The sequence below is a fragment of the Physeter macrocephalus genome, chromosome 2 (genome assembly GCF_002837175.3).
Source record: "Physeter macrocephalus isolate SW-GA chromosome 2, ASM283717v5, whole genome shotgun sequence".
Taxonomy (NCBI): Eukaryota; Metazoa; Chordata; class Mammalia; order Artiodactyla; family Physeteridae; genus Physeter; species Physeter macrocephalus.
This window is the reverse complement of record NC_041215.1, coordinates 131,742,848-131,761,764: the sequence shown is the minus strand read 5'-3', so window position 1 is coordinate 131,761,764 and position 18,917 is coordinate 131,742,848. Positions and strand designations below refer to the sequence as shown.

The window sequence follows — 18,917 nt, the reverse complement described above, 5'->3', positions numbered from 1 at the left end:
CATGCAGCTCAATACTAAAAAAACAAACAACCCAATCCAAAAATGGGCAGAAGACCTAAACAGACATTTCTCCAAAGAAGACACACAGCTGGCCAAGAGGCACATGAAAAGCTGCTCAGCATCACTAATTACTAGAGAAATGCACATCAAAACTACAATGAGGTAACTAATTACTAGAGAAATGCACCTCAAAACTACAATGAGGTATCACCTCACACCAGTCAGAATGGGCATCATCAGAAAATCTACAAACAACGAATGCTGGAGAGGGTGTGGAGGAAAGGGAACCCTCTTGCTCTGTTGGTGGGAATGTAAATTGATACAGCCACTATGGAGAACAATATGGAGTTTCCTTAAAAAACGAAAAATAGAATTACCATATGACCCAGTGATCCCACTACTGGGCATATACCCAGAGAAAACCATAATTCAAAGAAACACATGCACCCCAATGTTCATTGCAGCACTATTTACAATAGCCAGGTCATGGAAGCAACCTAAATGCCCATCGACAGACGAATGGATAAAGAAGATGTGGTACATATATACAATGGAATATTACTCAGCCATAAAAAGGAACGAAATTTTGTCTTTTTTTTTTTTTTTTTTTTTGTTTTTGTTTTTGTTTTTGTTTTTGTTTTTGTTTTTTTGTGGTATGCGGGTCTCCCTCTGTTGTGGCCTCTCCCGTTGTGGAGCACAGGCTCCGGACGCGCAGGCTCAGCGGCCATGGCTCACGGGGACCTCGAGACTGTCATACAGAATGAAGCAAGTCAGAAAGAGAAAAACAAATATCGTATATTAACTCATATATGTGGAATCTAGAAAAATGGTACAGATGAACTGGTTTGCAAGGCAGAAAAAGAGACACAGATGTAGAGAATGTATGGACACCAAGGCGGGAGAGGCGGGGGGGTGGGATGAATTGGGTGATTGGGACTGACATACATACACTAGTATGTATAAAATAGATAACTAATAAGAACCTGCTGTATAAAAATAAATAAAATAAAAATGTTTTTAATTAAAAAAAATTCACCACCACACACACACAAAAAATAATAAAAAAATAAAAATAAAACAACTCTGAGGAATGGTACTCGGGAAAACTTGCTGGAAGACGTACCATCCAAACATTATTTTTGATCAGGGGTCGGCAAACTACAGCTCACAGACCAAATTGGGCCTGCCACCTGTTTCTGAATGGTCTGCAAGCTAAGAATGGTTTTTGTCTTTTTGGGCCCAGCCGCTCCGCGGCATGTGGGATCCTCCCAGACCGGGGCGCGAACCCGGTTCCCCTGCATCGGCAGGCAGACGCGCAACCACTGCGCCACCAGGGAAGCCCCAGTTTTTGTCTTTTTAAATGATTGAAAAAAATAATAATAAGAAGAAAAATATTATTTCATGACACGTGAAAATTATATGAAATTCAAATTTCAGTACACATAAATGAAGCTTTATTGGAATACACTCATGACTTTTGGATACAATGGCAGAGCTGAGTAGAGTAGTTCCGACAGGGACTGTATGCTAAAATATCTACCTGACCCTTAGGAGAAAGTTTGCTGATCCCTGTTTTAGATCAGTGTTTCCCAGTAAGTGTTTTAATTTTTTTAAAATGGTCTTGTGATTAAATCAGTTTGGTAAATGCTGAGCCAATTTTTTTTCTTTTTTTTAAAAAATTAATTTATTTTATTTATTTTATTTTTGGCTGTGTTGGGTCTTCGTTGCTGCGCGCGGGCTTTCTCTAGTTGCAGCGAGTGGGGCCTGCTCTTCGTTGTGGTGCGTGGCCTTCTCACTGCAGTGGCTTCTCTTGTTGCAGAGCATGGGCTCTAGGCGAGCAGGCTTCAATAGTTGTGGCACGCAGGCTGAGAAGTTGTGGCTCGCGGGCTCTAGAGAGCAGGCTCAGTAGTTGTGGCGCACGGGCTTAGTTGCTCCGCGGCATGTGGGATCTTCCCAGACCAGGGCTCGAACCCATGTTCCCTGCATTGGCAGGCAGATTCTTAACTTCCGCACCACCAGGGAAGTCCCAATTTTTTAATAGTAGGACTTCTCAGAGCCTTCAGTATGCTGGTATCACACAGTTCTTGCCAGACCCATTTGATCTTGGCACTTTTTTTTGTGGCACAGAATCTCCCAGACACATTTGAAAGGTGATAAACTACACTGAAACACCCTGCACAGGCCTCCCGTGGAGTCCTTCTCACACGGGGCCTTACCACCAAGCCTACCCCATGGAATACTGCAAGAAGTCAAACAAGTGTCTATGCTATTCGCTGCAGGGAAGCTGATGAGGGCCTTGCTCATTTGCTCACTCGGTGCCCCTTTTATGAGTACTTCAGGAGCAAGTTTACGCAGTGCAAGGACTCACTCTTCTTCTCTTGAGCTGATGGTGTGCTTGTACCTTACACACATGTGAATTTTATCCTTTTAAGTTTCCTTCTTTGCTTTGCCTGCTAGGAAACTCAGAAAAACATGTGTGATCTGTTTCCAGAGGATCTTATTTGTAGTTTGAACTTTGTGAACTAACCTTTATCCTGGGTGTACCTAATCTTCCTAGTCATATAATCCTTTTGCCCTGTAGCCAAATTTAAAAATTATTCATTGAATTATATGTATATCTGCAAGTTGCCTAAATCATTAAAAAAAAAAACAAACCAGGGTACAAAAACATACACACATATATTGAGGGGTTACATTTCAGAATCATGTGTTGAGGGGATGCTGGAAGAAAGAGAGACATTCAGTATAGGCTACTAAGAGAACTAACTTCTAGACAAGAGTAAAACTTGGAGAGCTCCCAGCAAGTATTTGTACTGTAGCAGTGGACTCCAGACTTGCTCTCTCGCAATGGAAAATTGGGAGAAGCAAGGGAACAGTGAGTGACCCTGACAAACCCCAGTCCTCAGTGCTGAGAGCCAGTGATTTAATCTGCTGTCATCACCACAATGACGAATCGGCCGCGATGTGGTGCAGGAGGGCTCCTGGCTGTGGGCCGCAGGGGCTGCGGGCTGCGGGCCTCGGCACTCGGGAGCCCGGCCCCACGGGGACAGCGCTCCACGCAGCTGTTACACTCCGCTAACATGCTTCTGGGATTTTACTGGCTCCCTTTCTGGAAGGCTTTGGTCTCACAACCTGCAGGGAGCAGCCTGGCCTGCCAGCTTTTAGAACCTTTGAGACCAAATATTTAAAGAGTTCCGCAACAATGGTTAGAAAGAAGCTAACCCTGACCCACAGAAAATAAAGTGCCAGGTGGGGGAGGGAAAGAATGAGGCTCCGGTGCATGAGGCTGCAGAATTCCAATTCAGAGCAGCGTTATGTAACCAAAATTTCTGAAGGCAGGTGACTGAAGGGCTCAGCCGAACTTTTTAAAGGGACAGAAAACTTCGAAGATTCTTTTACTCAAAGCCATTGGTCCGACAAAAGAACACATGAAGGATAACTAAAAGCCTTCTATAATCCATTATGACCTGGCCAAGAATCCCAGGAAATAACAAGAGCATAGAAAGAACTTCTGTTCCTCTGTCACTCACACGCTCTTCCTCTGACCTGGCGTCCTCTTCCTCCTCAGGGGACCAACATCTCTACCTCCTTGCAGCTGGAAGCAGCTGTCTAGTCTCCACAGCAACGTTTACTCACCACGTTATCACCATTTACCTCACTGGATTTTGGCCATGGCCCCTACGACATCACAGAAATTGCTCTCCCCAAGGTCACGGCTGCTGCCAGGTGAATCACCTTAAAGCATGTGCCTGGTAAAAAAGCCTTCATCAACTCCTTACTGACTAAGATAGAAATTCAGCTTAGAATGCAAAGCCTTTCATGATATGGCCCCGGCCTGTATTTTTCTAGTCAGATTGCACACTCCCAACGTGTACATTGTATGACAAACTTTCCTCTACACCCTCTGGTCCCTGAAACACTGTTCGTGCTGTTCCCAACATTAGGACATTTATCCCACCCATCTCCAATGTCTAAGACCTACCTAACTTTTAAAGGCCTGGCTGCAATGCCATCTTTTTTCCAGGGAACCTTCATGGCTCCAGAGAGTAGAAGCCGCCTCTCCCCCAGCTGCCCTGCCCATGCCTGCAACCTGCCCCGGTTCAATGGCACTGACCACTACCCCTGGCAGTTACTTATGGACATGTCTCATCACTGTGACAAGGCTGAGATCTGATCCTGACCTATCTGTGTATCTCTTCCAGCACACTGAAGTCACACATGTAATGAATAGCTGATGGATACGCGAATGAAAAAAATGACCAAAGGGCTCTCTTTAGCACTTTTCCGTTCAATTCTGCCACTGTGACTTGGGAAATACATTTAGGATTAGAACTCATGACCTCCTGGCATCCAACCCTGTGGTCACACCACAGTGTTATTGTTTCCAAGGGTGTCCTTTTCTGTCTTCATCCCATCTTCTTTTCTCATAAAACAGTGTTTTACAAACTGTGGTTCAGGGACCAATTCCAGACTAACAAAATTTATAGAGGCCCTCCTCTGTCCGTGACTCTGGGTTTGTCTCCTTGCTCACAAGCAATTCTGGTGAGGAGGATCTGGGTCAATGATGGTGAATGGGTGAAAAGGGATGGAAAATATTTAAGAAATAACCTTAGGAGGATAAAGAGTACAGTTTTTACCACTTTCTTAGATTAGATGGTATCAGAGCTTATATAGAAACCAGATAATTTTATGTAAACTGAAGCAGGAAAAATAACCAAGGAGCTGGAGCACTCAACCATGGTAATGAGTCCGGCTCTAGGAGCACCATGCGGGAGTCCAGCCGGATGGGTGCTAGGACGAACCAGTCAAGTCAGATGCTGAACTCATCTGAGCCTCCCTTTCACACTGACTTTCCGCAGGGATGGGCCGACCTCTCCTCTCAAAGGCAAAGGGAGCAGGGAGCGTCATTCAAACCTGAATCAGCGCCCCTTAGTGCAGCAGGGCCGGACCTTTTATTTTTTCTGATGGCAGCTGTGGATATGTTAATACTCTTTCACTCAGTTCTACTGCCACAACAGATGCTAAAAAGTCTGACACAAACCACAGATTTTTCAGAAGAGAAAAAGGCTAAGGTCCATTTAAAGCAGGAGATCTTGGTCCATCTGTCCCTCCACTTCCCCACAGTGATGAAATGACACATAGGAGGCCATAGAGAGAACAAACAGAACGGAGGCAATGCTCTGGGCAGGCGCTTTTCACCCAGCTAGGGGTTTTTTAATCTAGGGCCCACCAAAGGTCTACCTCAAGCTTTAGCAAAATTCTAGACCAAGTGAATGTAGTGATTAGGTTACTTTCCAAAGGACTGTGATAAGATGAGAACAGAATCAGAAATGACTAAAACGGTCTCCCTTGTTATATTTATTTACTCACCCACTCACTGAACCTCTCGCCATTCTGTGCCTCTTTTTATACTTCAAAAAAACAACACCCTGGAGCAGAGGTCACAGGACAAGGTTGGCCTGGTACCCTGGGAGCCAGAGGCCACGGCATGGGCCAGGAAAGCCATGGTTTAAACTTAGAGAATATGTTAAAATTAACTTTCTTCCCCTCAATTTTCATTGTGAAAAATGTTAAACTTTCAGGAAAATGTAAAGAATAGTAAAATTAACGTTCATATACTTCTCATGAAGATTCATCAAATGTCAACACTTCGACATATTTGCTTTATCTTTCTCCTCCCCCCTCTGTTCCTCCCTTCATATACCTAGCTTTTTTTTTTTTTTACATCTGAACTATTTTAAATTATGTAGTACAGATCATGATACTTTACCCCTCCATTCTTTTGCATGTGTTTTCTAAGACTAAAGGCATTCTTCTACAGAACCAGAATACTACCACCACAGTTAAGATTAATTTCCTCTACCCAATTTACAGATCATATTTAAATGTCTTCAATTGTCTCACAAAATTGTCTTCCTCCTGCTCTAGGCTCTAATCAAGGTTTACGCAGTATTTGGTAGTCATGTCTCTTTAGTCTGTTTAATGTATATGGATCCCTCTATCTTTATTTATTATTTTTAAAAAATATAACACTGCTTTTGTTTTTTTGAAGAGTCCAGGCCAGTTGTCTTGTAGAATGTCTCACGTTCTAGATTTATCAGCTTGTTTCCTCATGGAAGGAGGAAAAGAGGAAAGGACAGAAATAAATCAAACGTGGCAAAATTAGTCCTCTCTGAACTTCCAACAAACAGAAAGTTAGGTTTTAAGTCTTGACTAGATTCTCGGTGAACTTTTGCCGTGACTACCTCGCAGGGGATAGCGTGCACTCCGTGCTGCGTTCCTTCAGAAGGCACAGGCTGTGAGGCCGCCGGATTTGATTTGCTAAGGTGCTAATAGCCAGATCTGTCTATTATAAGGCTACCTTTTACTCTTTATAATTAATAAGTAATCTGTGGAGTAAGGCTTTTAGATCATGTGAATATCCTGTTCTCAAAGAACCTTTCAGCCAGTGATTTTAGCTTCCACTGATGATTTTTGCCTGAATCAATCATAACTTTGCAAGTTGTAAAATGGTGACTTTCTAATCCTATAATACCTTCTGTATTTATGAGCGGACTCTTCTGTCAAGAGCTTTTCCTGCACTGACCCTACTTTTTTGTTTGTTTGTTTGTTTTTGGTTTCTTTTTGAGTATTATTACAGATGCACTGACTTAAATAAAATTAAATGTATTATCCATTACCATTAACTATTCTTTCTGACACTCAAATTGTCCCAGATTAGGTTGGTGGAGGCCCTTGCAAGTGATCCCCTGTGTCCTTGCGACGTGTCGCCACCAGTCTTTGAGCACTTCTATGCTGTTTGGCACGGTAACTACTGCAGGCTCACCTTATACATTTCCTGCCCAGACTAATAATCACCATGTCCCTAAGGAGCCCAGCTTTCTTTCAGTGGGGAACGAACGTTATGTAGAAACCAACATAGGGTCCTAGATCGCTATGCTCATTACTGCTCAGGTGTCATTACTTCTAGGCCCTTTTAGTGGAGCTGAATTAGAAAATACTGAGTTAAATGGTATGAAATTGCTGATATTTGACTAGTTACGGCCTAAGACTGGCAATTTCCTGCGGTTCAACCTAATATACTGCTTAAAAGTCGTGAGTCATAGTTACACCTCCAACTGAAGTCTCATACTACAGAGGTCTTCCTCCTCTTCCCTCATTCTATACTTGTATTTTTATTTTTCCCCTGAGAACCTCAGCTCCCAATGGCTTCAATATTTAAAACAGTTTCAGAATTACAATCCCAGTATCCACTAGCAACAAAGCATCTATGAAGATTTCTTTGGAGTTTTATCCTTAGAATATAGTCACTAAGGATGCACAAAGCGCTCAAAAAGCATAGTGCCCCAAAGTTACCTGAATCCTTTTTTTCTCTGTGTAGTAATGCTACACGTTCGATAAACATTAGGACTATTTGTTATTGCCTTATATCGATTTTAGAGATTTTGCTTTTATTTCCTTTTAAATTTAATTTTACTGTTGAATATTTAAAACATTTAAATGGTTCAAAAGTTAAAGTATACTCAGAGAAGTCTTACTCTCATCTCTATCCTTCTACCTTATTCCTACCCCCTAGAGATAACTGTTTCATCATTTTCTGGTTTATTCTTTTCTGCATTTCTGCTTTCTTTTTGATATATATTTTTTCTTATTTTCTCTTCTTTCTAACACGAACAATTGAATCCTATAAATTCTCTCTTGCAACTTGCTTTTTCTCTTAACAATAAATCCTGGAAATTACTCCATATCAGTTCAGTGGCCAGAATAATAGAATCGACAGAGTTGGAAGTTCCTCAGAGTTCACCCTAGTCCAAATCTTATCCCCCAAATGTCTCCGAACCAGAATCAATCACACAGATCAACCCACATCTTGAGTACTCAGGATAAGGGGATAAGTCACTGACTTACTAGGCAGGCCATTCAATTTCAGACAGGAGCCCGAACTATTGGAAAGTACCTTTATAAGCTGAGTTGAAATCCGAGTCTGAGAAACTTCACAATTCAGCCCTTTGCAGCCACAAAGAATTAGCTGGATCCCTCTTTCGCCATGCAATCCTGCAGCCATGAATTTTCCCAAGAAATAGCCCCATCCCTTTCTTGTTCTAAATTGCTGAAAACTATGTGTAATTGTAGCTCTTTTCATAAATTTTCACTTATTTTGTGTCAAGCACAAATTGAAGTTGTAGGAACCCGTACAACGTCAATGTGAAGGTATCAGAGGTTAAGAGAAAGAAGGCCAGAATTCCTTCATTCAATATTTACAGGCATTTACTGCTCTAGGTGTCTGGGACACATTTGAGAACAAACAAAGAATCCTGTCCACTTACGTTCTAGTGGTGGAGAAGATAGAAAATAAACAGTATTGTAATTAAGTGCTGTGGAGGAAAGAGAAAAGGAACATTAGAACAGAGCAAGGGAGGCTGGAAGTGCTGACTACAATTATAGATAGGGAAGTCAGCAGAGGCCTCAATGAGATGATGCCACTTGAAGGTGACTTGAGGGAGGTGAGGAGTGAGCCATGGGCTTTATGGAGGAAGAAGGACTTGGGCAAAAGGAAGAGCTATAGCAAAGGCCTGGAAGCCACCAAGTTAGTTTACCTGAAGGCCCCGAACTACTGGGCACAACTCAACCAAGAGAGTTTATATGGAGATACAAATGGCTTGGCCTCTGCTCTCTTTGACTTCCTGTCCAAGAAGTCGTACACCTAGGCTCGCAGGTGTTCAGAATGCAGCTCTGCACGCCTAAGGGAGAAATGAGAGCAGCCGAGTCCCATTGCGCCCAGAGAGTCCTACCCGAAGCACTCTCTGAACATCTCTCTCTCTTCTTTTACCTCTGGGTAGTAGAGTCTTCCTATGACCCAGATTTAAAGTATCGCATTGGGGTTACTTTAAAACAGGCTAGAAGAACGCTGACTGATACAAAATAAGTTTTAAAATCGGACAAAATGAAGTAGCAGTAAGCTTACAGGAAATGCTCCCACAGAGGGATCAAATATCTAAGCCTCTAAATATAATGTTTAGAGTTTAGGCATAAAAAGTTCTCCTATGTGCAAAATCCTCGCAGAGTATAAACATATTAGAGGTCTTCACTTCAATATATGGGAAATCTTGCTCTCGTTAAAAACACCTTTTTTCTACATCTCCTAGAATCTCTTGAGAGGTGATTCTCTTAGAATTATAATAATGGTGAGTATTATTTTTTACTCTCGTTTTATGGATGGGGAAACTGAGGCTCAGAGAGATTAAGTAATTTGCCTAAGGTCACAGAACTGCAGAACTTTGATTTAATGGAACAGGAATTCAAAAGAGAAGGTGTTAAAAGAAGTAAATAAGCCAAGAAGTTTTATTTCAAATGGAAGCTGACATCTCTTCTACTTACCCTTAGTTCCATACTTTATCTTAAGATGTAAACACCCCAGAAGCATTTTGGCTGAACTACTAATTACCCCCAAATTTCTTTGAGAGAAGTTTCTCTGGTGGTTGACTAAGTCGTCAATGACCTTGTTTTTAGGTACCGAACCCAAATCTGACGACTTTTCACCCTCAACCTGAAAATCCACATACAGAGTTCTGACATCAAGTTTATTCAAAATGGATATTCTTCAGTATGTCAGAGAAAGTCAAGTCCCAAGTACTTTCTTTTGGAATGAGTACCCAAAGATAGGAAAAGTAGCCAAAAAAGGAACATGAATAGATATATTTTCACTTTAAAAGACTATGCTATTAAATTTGCTTTGCAATTTCCAGAACAGACATAATTAATGTATTTAAAATAAAACAGAAAATATGATCAAATTTTAATATGACTTTATCAGAGACTTAAACACAATGATAAAGGCCAGTATTTAATGGATTTAAATTCTAGTGAATGGAATTAAGAATAGTCGCAAAGTCAAGGAATTAACTATGTCTAGACATCTCTCCTACATTTCTATTTGAGGAACGGTATTTTTTTTTTCTCATCCTTTGAATTCCCGAGCCAGGAATTCAGAACCTGCTGTTGGAAGGATCATCATCCTTAATTCTCAATCCATTTATCAGGCTAAAATGCAAATGTAAGTGGGGAATACATTTCAACAGCCCCAGAGATCCAAAGAGCCTTCTCAGGGAGCATGCTGAGCTAACTGGGGAAGGGTTAAGCCACCCCTATTTTTCAGATCTGAAAACAGCTGTTCTGATACGAGAAGAATCATTGCAATGGTGCCAGCTCCCATCTATAAAAGCTATACACATTTTTTGCACAACTGTATGACTGTCATGGCAACCATAAAAATGGAACTATCATTCTTCAAATTACACACTACCCATACTGGATTACCTACATACGTTTGTTCTTCCACATCACCCAGAATTTCTTTTCAGAAAGTGCTATGTCTGTCCTATAGATGTTTAGGAGTAAGATAAAGTGGTCTCTTTCAAAGGGAGAGTCCATAACAATGAATCTTTCAAAGGCCTAGTTCTTGAAGGATTCTAGGACTTCCCTGACAAGACTTTTAATCCCATGGTCACTGGGAGGCCACAAAATATTTCCCCCAGGGGGCAAGGAAACTGCCTGGAAAATGTATTCCCCAAATGACTGTTTTTTATTAAGAGCATGATTAAAGCACCATGAATGAGCCTTATTAGACCCTGCACAGTTCTGCAAACTACTGAGGACATTAGTGAGTGAGCCTCAGTTTAGTGAGATGAGAGACTTGTTTAAGAAACACATACCAGCATTTTAATTAAATTTGCTGCTGAATAAAACACCACCAATATAATCAAACAAAAATGTCAAAATAAATTTCAGCTATATTTTAAGATGATCAGGGACTCTCTTATTAAACAGTGTAAATTCCTTCTTCTCACTAATGGGGAAAGCAAACTCTAGTCTTGTATGTCTTTTAAATATTAATTTGGGGCCAAAATTCTGTTTCATTGTTCACAGAGCTGATTCTACATTTAAAAAAAAAAAAAGCAGCCTGGTAATGACTGCCTGGCTGATTTTAATATTAAGTACTTAGACTTTAGATGAAAACGTGTCCATAATTACCGTTTGCTCCAGAGAGTTTGCAAATAAGGCACCGAAATTCATCTAGTTTTCCTTTCTCAGAAAAACAAAAACAGGGGTTTCCCTGGTGGCGCAGTGGTTAAGAATCCGCCTGCCAATGCAGGGGACACGGGTTCGATCCCTGGCCCTGGAAGATCCCACATGCCGCGGAGCAACTAAGCCCGTGTGCCACAACTACTGAGCCTGTGCTCGAGAGCCCGCGAGCCCCAACTACTGAAGCCCGCACACCTAGAGCCCGTGCTCTGCAACAAGAGAAGCCACCGCAATGAGAAGCCCGCACACCGCAACAAAGAGTAAGTAAGCCCCTGCTCGCCGCAACTAGAGAAAGACTGCGCGCAGCAACGAAGACCCAACACAACCAAAAATAAAAACAAACAAATAAATAAATAAATTTATAAAAAACAAAGAAACACCCACAAAGTTTCCCTATGAGGTGGGCAGGGCAAGTCAAGCTCTAATGCAGCACCCCTAGTTACAGTCGGCGCTCCCTTGGCCGCAGGGTACAGTGAACCATGGAGTGCTACTTCTCCACTCGTGCCCCATCTTCAGGAGAGGAGGCGCTCCCAAGGGACCCCAGGTGACCCCATCTACAGTCTACACTTCTTCCTGCACTTTCAGGGTTCCAGTCACCCCGCATACTCCCTCTACCTCAGCCCAATCCCCATCTTCTAGACTTTACCAAGTCTTGGACTGGGCCCGAATTCATAATCCCACCCTCGCTTCCTACTGAAGCAGCTCCCCAGCTAGACTCCAGCCTCCTCTCCTGCTCTCCTGCCTTTCAGATCCTTTAGCATTTGACTACCAGGATAAAGTTCCTAAAATTCAGCATTAGATTATGCCTTTCTCAAAAATCCTCACTGGCTTCCAGCTATCCTGACATTACAGTCCTCAGTTTGGCATTCAATAGCCTCCATGATCTGGCTTCGAACTACTTTTCCACCCCTCCTTAAGATGACTTGTCTACATTAACATGGGGCCTTAGTAAGCCAGTTGTACTAAACATCCTGAATTAGTGATTTGTGCAGATCCATCATCTCTTCTTCCGGACTTTATTCTCCTTGACGGAAAGGACTATTTCTTTCAATTACATATTTTGCAATTCCAACAACACCTATATTTCAGGGTCTTGCAAATAGTAAAGATAATAAATATTTACTGAATTGAATCTTTAAGTGGGCCCCTTCAACTCTAACCATGGGAGAAAAGGCTGTGGTAGAGCTAACAGTCCCTTTACCAGAAGTACCATCTATCTCTGAGAGTAGATTCCACTTCAGATGATGTCTCGGGACCTCTAGCTATGGCCTGGGAATACGGCCCTAGAGAATTTTCTAGGTTTAGAACCCAAGTCCTTTGGACTAAGAATATACGGATATGCAAGGGTAGATGAAAAGGGGCCAAAGAAAGGAGCTAAGAGGTGACAGAATTTGAGGGCAGAAGGCAGTGTGCGATTTGTACTCTACATACACCTCAAACATCTTTTTGGCAAGGCAATGTGTCTTCATGCTCACCAGAAAGAAAGAAGGGGCAATATTTTATCAAGCATAGCATACGCTAGACCTGTGTAAGCGTTCTACGTGTTATTATATTTAACCCCTGCCATGACCTCACGAGAAACATAGTAACTGTACATTCCTTCTAACTTGTAAAGAAAGGCTCAGACAATTTAAGGAACTTGCCCAAGAATACATACCTAGTAAGTGGCAGAGTGATGATTCAAGCCAAGTGTGTCTCTAAAACCTACATCTTAGTATTGCACCCCTGTGATATCAGGGTCATTTAAAATTTTCAAACTCCTGGGATAGAAAAATAACCAGTAGCATCATGTATAAAGGCAGGAGGGAACAGAACTGTGGGGGACTGTTATCTGTCTTGATGTTCCCTCTCCCAAACCAACATGTAACCCAAAGCAGGGAAGACTTGATTCTTGCTCTAGAATTCGGAATTAGGACGGAGAGGGAGAGCGTGAGAAGGAGGAAAGTATGTGAGGGGAGAAGATGGGGAGAGAGAGCAGGCTCCCTCTGGGTGACTGTGGCAGCTCTTAGGCAGCAGCCATCCCACCGAGGAGCAGGAAGCAAAAGAGGCCAGTATGAATGAGGGAAGCCGACGTGTAGAGAGCGTGGGAGGCAGAGATGAAGCAAGAAGCCTTTCCGGGTTCCCTGCCCTTGGATTCTGGGAGTCCTCGCGGGACCCTTAAAACAGACTCCCCTTTCCGCTTAAGTGAGCTCCAGTGGTTTCTGTTATTCGGGACCAAAGGTCTTAATTAACGCAACAGCTGTGGGAACTTTCCTAGAATGGCTAACTCGCCGTGGCTTTCTCTAACGCTTTCTCGTTAGCAAGCCATGGCAGGATGTTACAGCCGATGCTTCCACCCTGCCCACTCCTGGGGGCACCAGGTGCTGGGAAGCAGAGGGAGGGCATGGCAGAGTATCAACAACAAGTTTCTATTTTGGGGGGGTGGGGGGGGGCTCACTGTGCAGCTTGCGGGATCTTAGTTCCCCATCCAGGGATCGAACCCACACCCCCTGCAGTGGAAGTGCAGTCTTAACCGCTGGACCGCCAGAGAAGTCCCTCAAGTTTCTATTTCAAAAACAAATTATTTCTAGAAAGATTACTTCTGTAACTCAAATTACACAAAGTACAATGCTATAACATTTTTTGACCAGTAGGGTTTTGAAGAAGGCTCTAACTTCTCCTTTCTCAATATGGGGAAGGGAAGTATGTGGTGTTTTTGATTGATTTGGTGTTTTTTTGATTGATTTTTAAAAATGTTTATCAAGGGTGTGGGTTCAAGGTGGAGAAACATGGAGATGGTGGTTAAGAGATCCCTAGACTGCAGAACTGAATTCAAGTCCAAGCTTTGCCCCTCTCAGCCATGTGACCTTCAGCAAGTGACTACACTCATCTGAACCACAGTTTCTTCATCTGTCAAACAGGGATAATTGTTTCACAGGATTGTTTTAATGATTAAATAAGGCAATACTTAAGTATAAAATAATTAAACATATAAAAAGGTATAAAAGGTGCACTCAATTAAATATGCGTTTTGGTATATGTATATCTGCCACATTAACAACAAAGCTATATGAAAACTTCAAACTTTTACATGTGTGAATTTTCTTCATCCTGTATATTTTTGGCTGAACATTAATGGAGATGATCTATTACTAGGGAACTGATCTTTCTCTTTGTGTGTCCTCAGTGTGTATCAAGCCCCAAGGCAGAGACGACAGGAAAGGGACACCCAGTGAGTGCCTACTACATGCCCAGCACTGTCTCAGGTCTGACCAACAGTCAAGATTATGCTAGTGATTTAATATTTTCAAAGTAACTCTATTTCAAAAAGCAACGATTAAATATGGCTATAGAAAAGGATAATTGAACACACATTTAAAGTATTATTATGCTTGTGGGAACACTCCTATCCTAGGAATTCTAATTACATCTGTAAGACCACAGGAGAACTGTTTAAACAATCACAATTTGAAACTCTTGATTCTCCCACATACAAACTTTGGTATAATTCCACTAGGTCACCTCTCAGGCAAAAAAGATTATAGGGAAACTTTACATTTGCACAGTATGAGTGAATATATGTAACAAAACCAATTTTTTCACACACATAACAGGACTTCCATGCATGTCAGTCTCCTCCTCTGAAAGATACAAAGGGACTCTGTACACTTATTCACATAATGCCACAACTGCTCAAAAGGTTTTTGGAATTCTTTAAGAACTACTTTCTAAGCCAATTCATGAGCGTCACAAGAAAATCAGTTTTACTACTTTATAATTATACTTTATTTTTTTTTTTTTGAAGTTGTATTATCCAGCTTGATCACCCACCTGATTTACCACTCTTGGCTCTAAATTGACTTGGCTGTTTCCAAAAATCAAATGCATACTCAAAAGATGAAGATTGGCCATTGTTGAAAATGTGCCTTAGGCTCTGAAGGCAATTTCCGAAGAGGAGTCCAAAAATGTGTATGGCTCCTTACCCACTGCCTGCCAGCAAGCCCAGATCCTCCGCATTCTCAAAAACATCTTCAGGACCCTGCTTCTGTCAAGCTCCCTCTCACCACCTCTGGTGCAGCAAAGCTCCTTGAAAGGGATGTTTCTACTTAGCGCCCCTACGTTTTCACGTCCCTTCACCCCTCAGCTGACTACAGCCTGCTTTGGCTCTCATCACGCCAATGAAACAACTCATGAGATATTCCAAAGACAAAGAAAAGGACTTGATGACCAAATGCAGTGACTTCTGTTCCAGAGCACAGGGCAGCTCACCCTTGATTGGAACTTGTCACCAACTGTGCCTTTTCTTTTTCTTTAACTCTTCTAATATCTTCCTTTCTGCAGCCCAATCCCCACCTTCTCCTAAGAAGCTTCCACCCTTTAAACGCTGGAGCTCTTCACAGTCCATCACCGGCCCTCTTTCCTTTTCCGACTGTAGGCTTACTAGGTATATTCATGCACTTTGTGGCTTTAGCTACTACTTCATGCACCTAAATAGGTATCTGCAGCCCAGACTTCTTTCCTGAGTGCCAGGCTTGTTTTTCTTTCTGCCTCTTGGACATCTCCTTTTGGTTATTCTAGGCACTTAGTGTCCAAATTTTACTCATCTTCCCCCTTCCAAACATTCTGTTCTTGCCCTCTAACTCACAATCTCAGATTTTCCTGAATTTCACCACAGCCTAAGGTTACCGACACAAGTTCAAGGGCCATACAGACATATCCCCTACTGAGAGGTCTTCTTAGAGGATGTCAGGAACAGTGTTAATTGCTTTTTTTCCCCCTTCTTCTTCTTTTTTAAATAATAATAAGACAAAAGCCTTTGGAAATCCTATTCACACCTCATGACCAAATTCAAAGATTACCTGGCTTCAAAGTTTCCTCATGCAAAATTAATTATTTGCTCCTCTGTGTTCACCTGGTGGCTCTTATTAAAAAAAATTTTAACTTGTATTTAGAGATAATTGCCGATTTATACACAATGGTAAGAAATAATAGAGAGATGCTATCCACCTTCTTCTTAATTTCCAATGGTAAAATGTTACAAAATTCTAGTACAATACCAAAACCAGGATGTTGACATCGATACAATGCGCTGATCTGGTACTCATGAAGTTCTCAACAATTTTATCACGCGTGTAGGTTCACGTAAGCACCACCTCAATCAAGACAGAGAGCTATCATCATCTCAAGGATCCTTCAAACTGTCTTTTAATAATGATCATACCCAACTCCCACCTGCCCTACCTCCCTCAATCCCTGGTAACTATAAATCTATTCTCCGTTTCCAAAATGTGTCTTTCCTAAAAAGGGATATCAACAGAATCATACAGATGTAAACCTTTCAGACTGGCTTTTTTCACTCGGCATATTTCCTGAAGATTCGTGCTGCTGTTCTGTATATCAACAGTCCATTCCTTTTTGTTGCTGAGTATCATTCCATGATGTGGATGTACCACAGTTTGTTTAACCATTCATGCATGGAAGGAAATCTGGGTTGTTCCCAGTTTGGGGATGTTATGAATAAAGTTGCTATGAAAATCTGCGTACAAGTTTTCGTGTGAACCATAAGTTTTCATTTTTCTGGGATAAATGCCCAGGAATGCAATTAGCAGGCTGTGTGATGGTTGCATTTAGCCTTTTAAGAAACTGCGGAAGTGTTTCCAGAGTGGCCGTGCCATTTTACGTTTCCACTAGCAAAGGGTGCATGAGTCACTTTCTCCGCATGCTCACCAGCATTTGGTATCGCTTGGAACTTTTCACCGACTTTGGGTTTTCCGTTTATTTTAGCCATTCTGATAGGTATGTACTGGTATTTCACTGTGGACTTAATTCGCATTTTCTAGTGGCTAATGATATTAAACATCTTTTTGCTTGTGCATTTACCATCTGTAGCATGTCTTCTGCCCATTTTCTAATTGGATTGTTTTTATACTGTTGAGTTTTAAGGGTTCTCTATGTACTGTAGATACTAATCCTTTGTTGGATATGTTTGCAATATTTTCTCCCAGTCTAGCTTGTCTTTTCATCCTCTTAACAGGGTCTTCCACAGAAAAAACTTTTAATTTTAATGAGAACCAATTTATCTTTCCTGATATGGACTGTGCTTTTTTGTGCCAAGTCTAAGAACTCTTTACTAACCTTGCATCATGCGAGTATTCTATGCTCTGATCTGTAAGTTTTACAGTTCTACAGTTTATATTTAAGTCCATGACCCATTTTGAGTTAACTTTTGCACTAGGCATGAGGTTTAGGTCAAGGTTCATTTGTCTATGTACACCCAATTCCTCCAACACCATTTCCTGAAAGGCTATCCTTCCTCCATCAAATTGCTTTTGATCCTCTGTCAAAAATTAATTGGGCATATTTGTGTGGAACTAATTCTGAGCTTTCTATTCTGTCTCATTAATCTATATGCCTATCCCTTGTAGGTTTTTTGTACATGATCTTTATCAAGCTGAGGATGTTCCTCTCCTTGTCTAGTTTGCTGAGAGTTTTTTAGTATGAATGTGTGTTGGATTTTTTTCCAAATGCCTTTTCTGTAATAACTGATGGGATCATACAATTTTTAAATTTTTTTATTCTGTTGATATGATAGATTACATGTATTGATGTTTAATAACAGTTTTATTGAGATATAATTCATACACCATAAAATTCTCCCTTTTAAAATGTACAATTCAAGCTTTGCACAGTTGCAGTATCATACCCAATGAGGTTTATCCAAGGCATGATTATTGATAATTGAAAATAAATAAATAAAATGTACAGTTCAGAGGTTTTTAGTATATGCAAAGAGTTGTATAATATAATCATTTCCATTACCTAATTTTATAATATTTTCATCACCCAAAACAGAAACTCCATACCCATTAGCTGTCCCTCCACATTTCCCCTTCCCTGTAGCCCCTAGCAACCACTAATTGACTTTCTTATCTATCATACACTATGTGGCCTTTTATGCTTGGTTTCTTTCATTTGGCATTATGTTTTCAAGGTTCATCCATGTTGTAGCATGTATCTGTACTTCATTCCTTTTCACAGCCAAAGAATATTCCAATGAATGAATACATCACACATTCACAGTAGATGGACATTTAGGTTGTTTCCATTTGGGGGGCTGTTATGTAAATGCCATTAGGAACATTCACATTCAACTCTGAGGAATTGCCAAACTGTTTCCCAAAGTGGCTGCACCATTTTACATTCACACCAGCAGTATATGAGGGTTTTCAATTTCTCTGCATCCTCATTAACACCTGTTATCCACATTTTTGATTATAGCTAACCTAGTGGGTGTACAGTGTTATCTCATTACGGTTTGCATTTTCATAATGACCTATGAAATTGAGCATTTTTTCATGTGCTTATTGGCTATTCGTGTAACTTAAATTCTTTGCTCATTTAAAAATTAAGTTGTGAGAGTTCTTTATATATTCTGGATACAAGTCCCTTATTAGACACAATTTGCAAATATTTTTCCCATTCTGTGGGGTTTTTTCTTCTTTCAATTTTTTGACGGTGTTCTTTGAAAATCAGTTTGTATTTTTGTTTTTGTTCTTTTTCTTTATTTTTTTGGCTGTGTTGGGTCTTCGTTGCAGCGCACGGGCTCCAGGGCGCATGGGTTCTGTAGTTTGCGGCACACGGGCTCTCTCGTCGAGGCGTGAGAGCTCAGTAGTTGTGGCGTGCGGGCTTAGTTACCCCGCAGCATGTGGGATCTTAGTTCCCCGACCAGGGATGGAACCGCATCCCCTGCACTGGAAGGCAGATTCTTTACCACTGGACCAACAGGGAAGCCCCTGATGGTGTTCTTTGAAGCACAGGTTTTTCATTTTGATGAAGTCAAATTAATCTGTTCTTCT

General features: G+C 41.3%; 1 protein-coding gene and 1 pseudogene across 11 annotated transcripts in view; one reads left to right on the top strand and one right to left on the bottom strand.

Annotated features, from left to right (window-relative positions):
- The window catches only part of DIS3L2 (DIS3 like 3'-5' exoribonuclease 2), a 398,793-nt gene that overhangs the window by 165,389 nt on the left and 214,487 nt on the right, over positions 1-18,917 (bottom strand). The window lies entirely within an intron of this gene.
- LOC129391733 (uncharacterized) lies at positions 17,739-17,821 on the top strand (annotated as a pseudogene).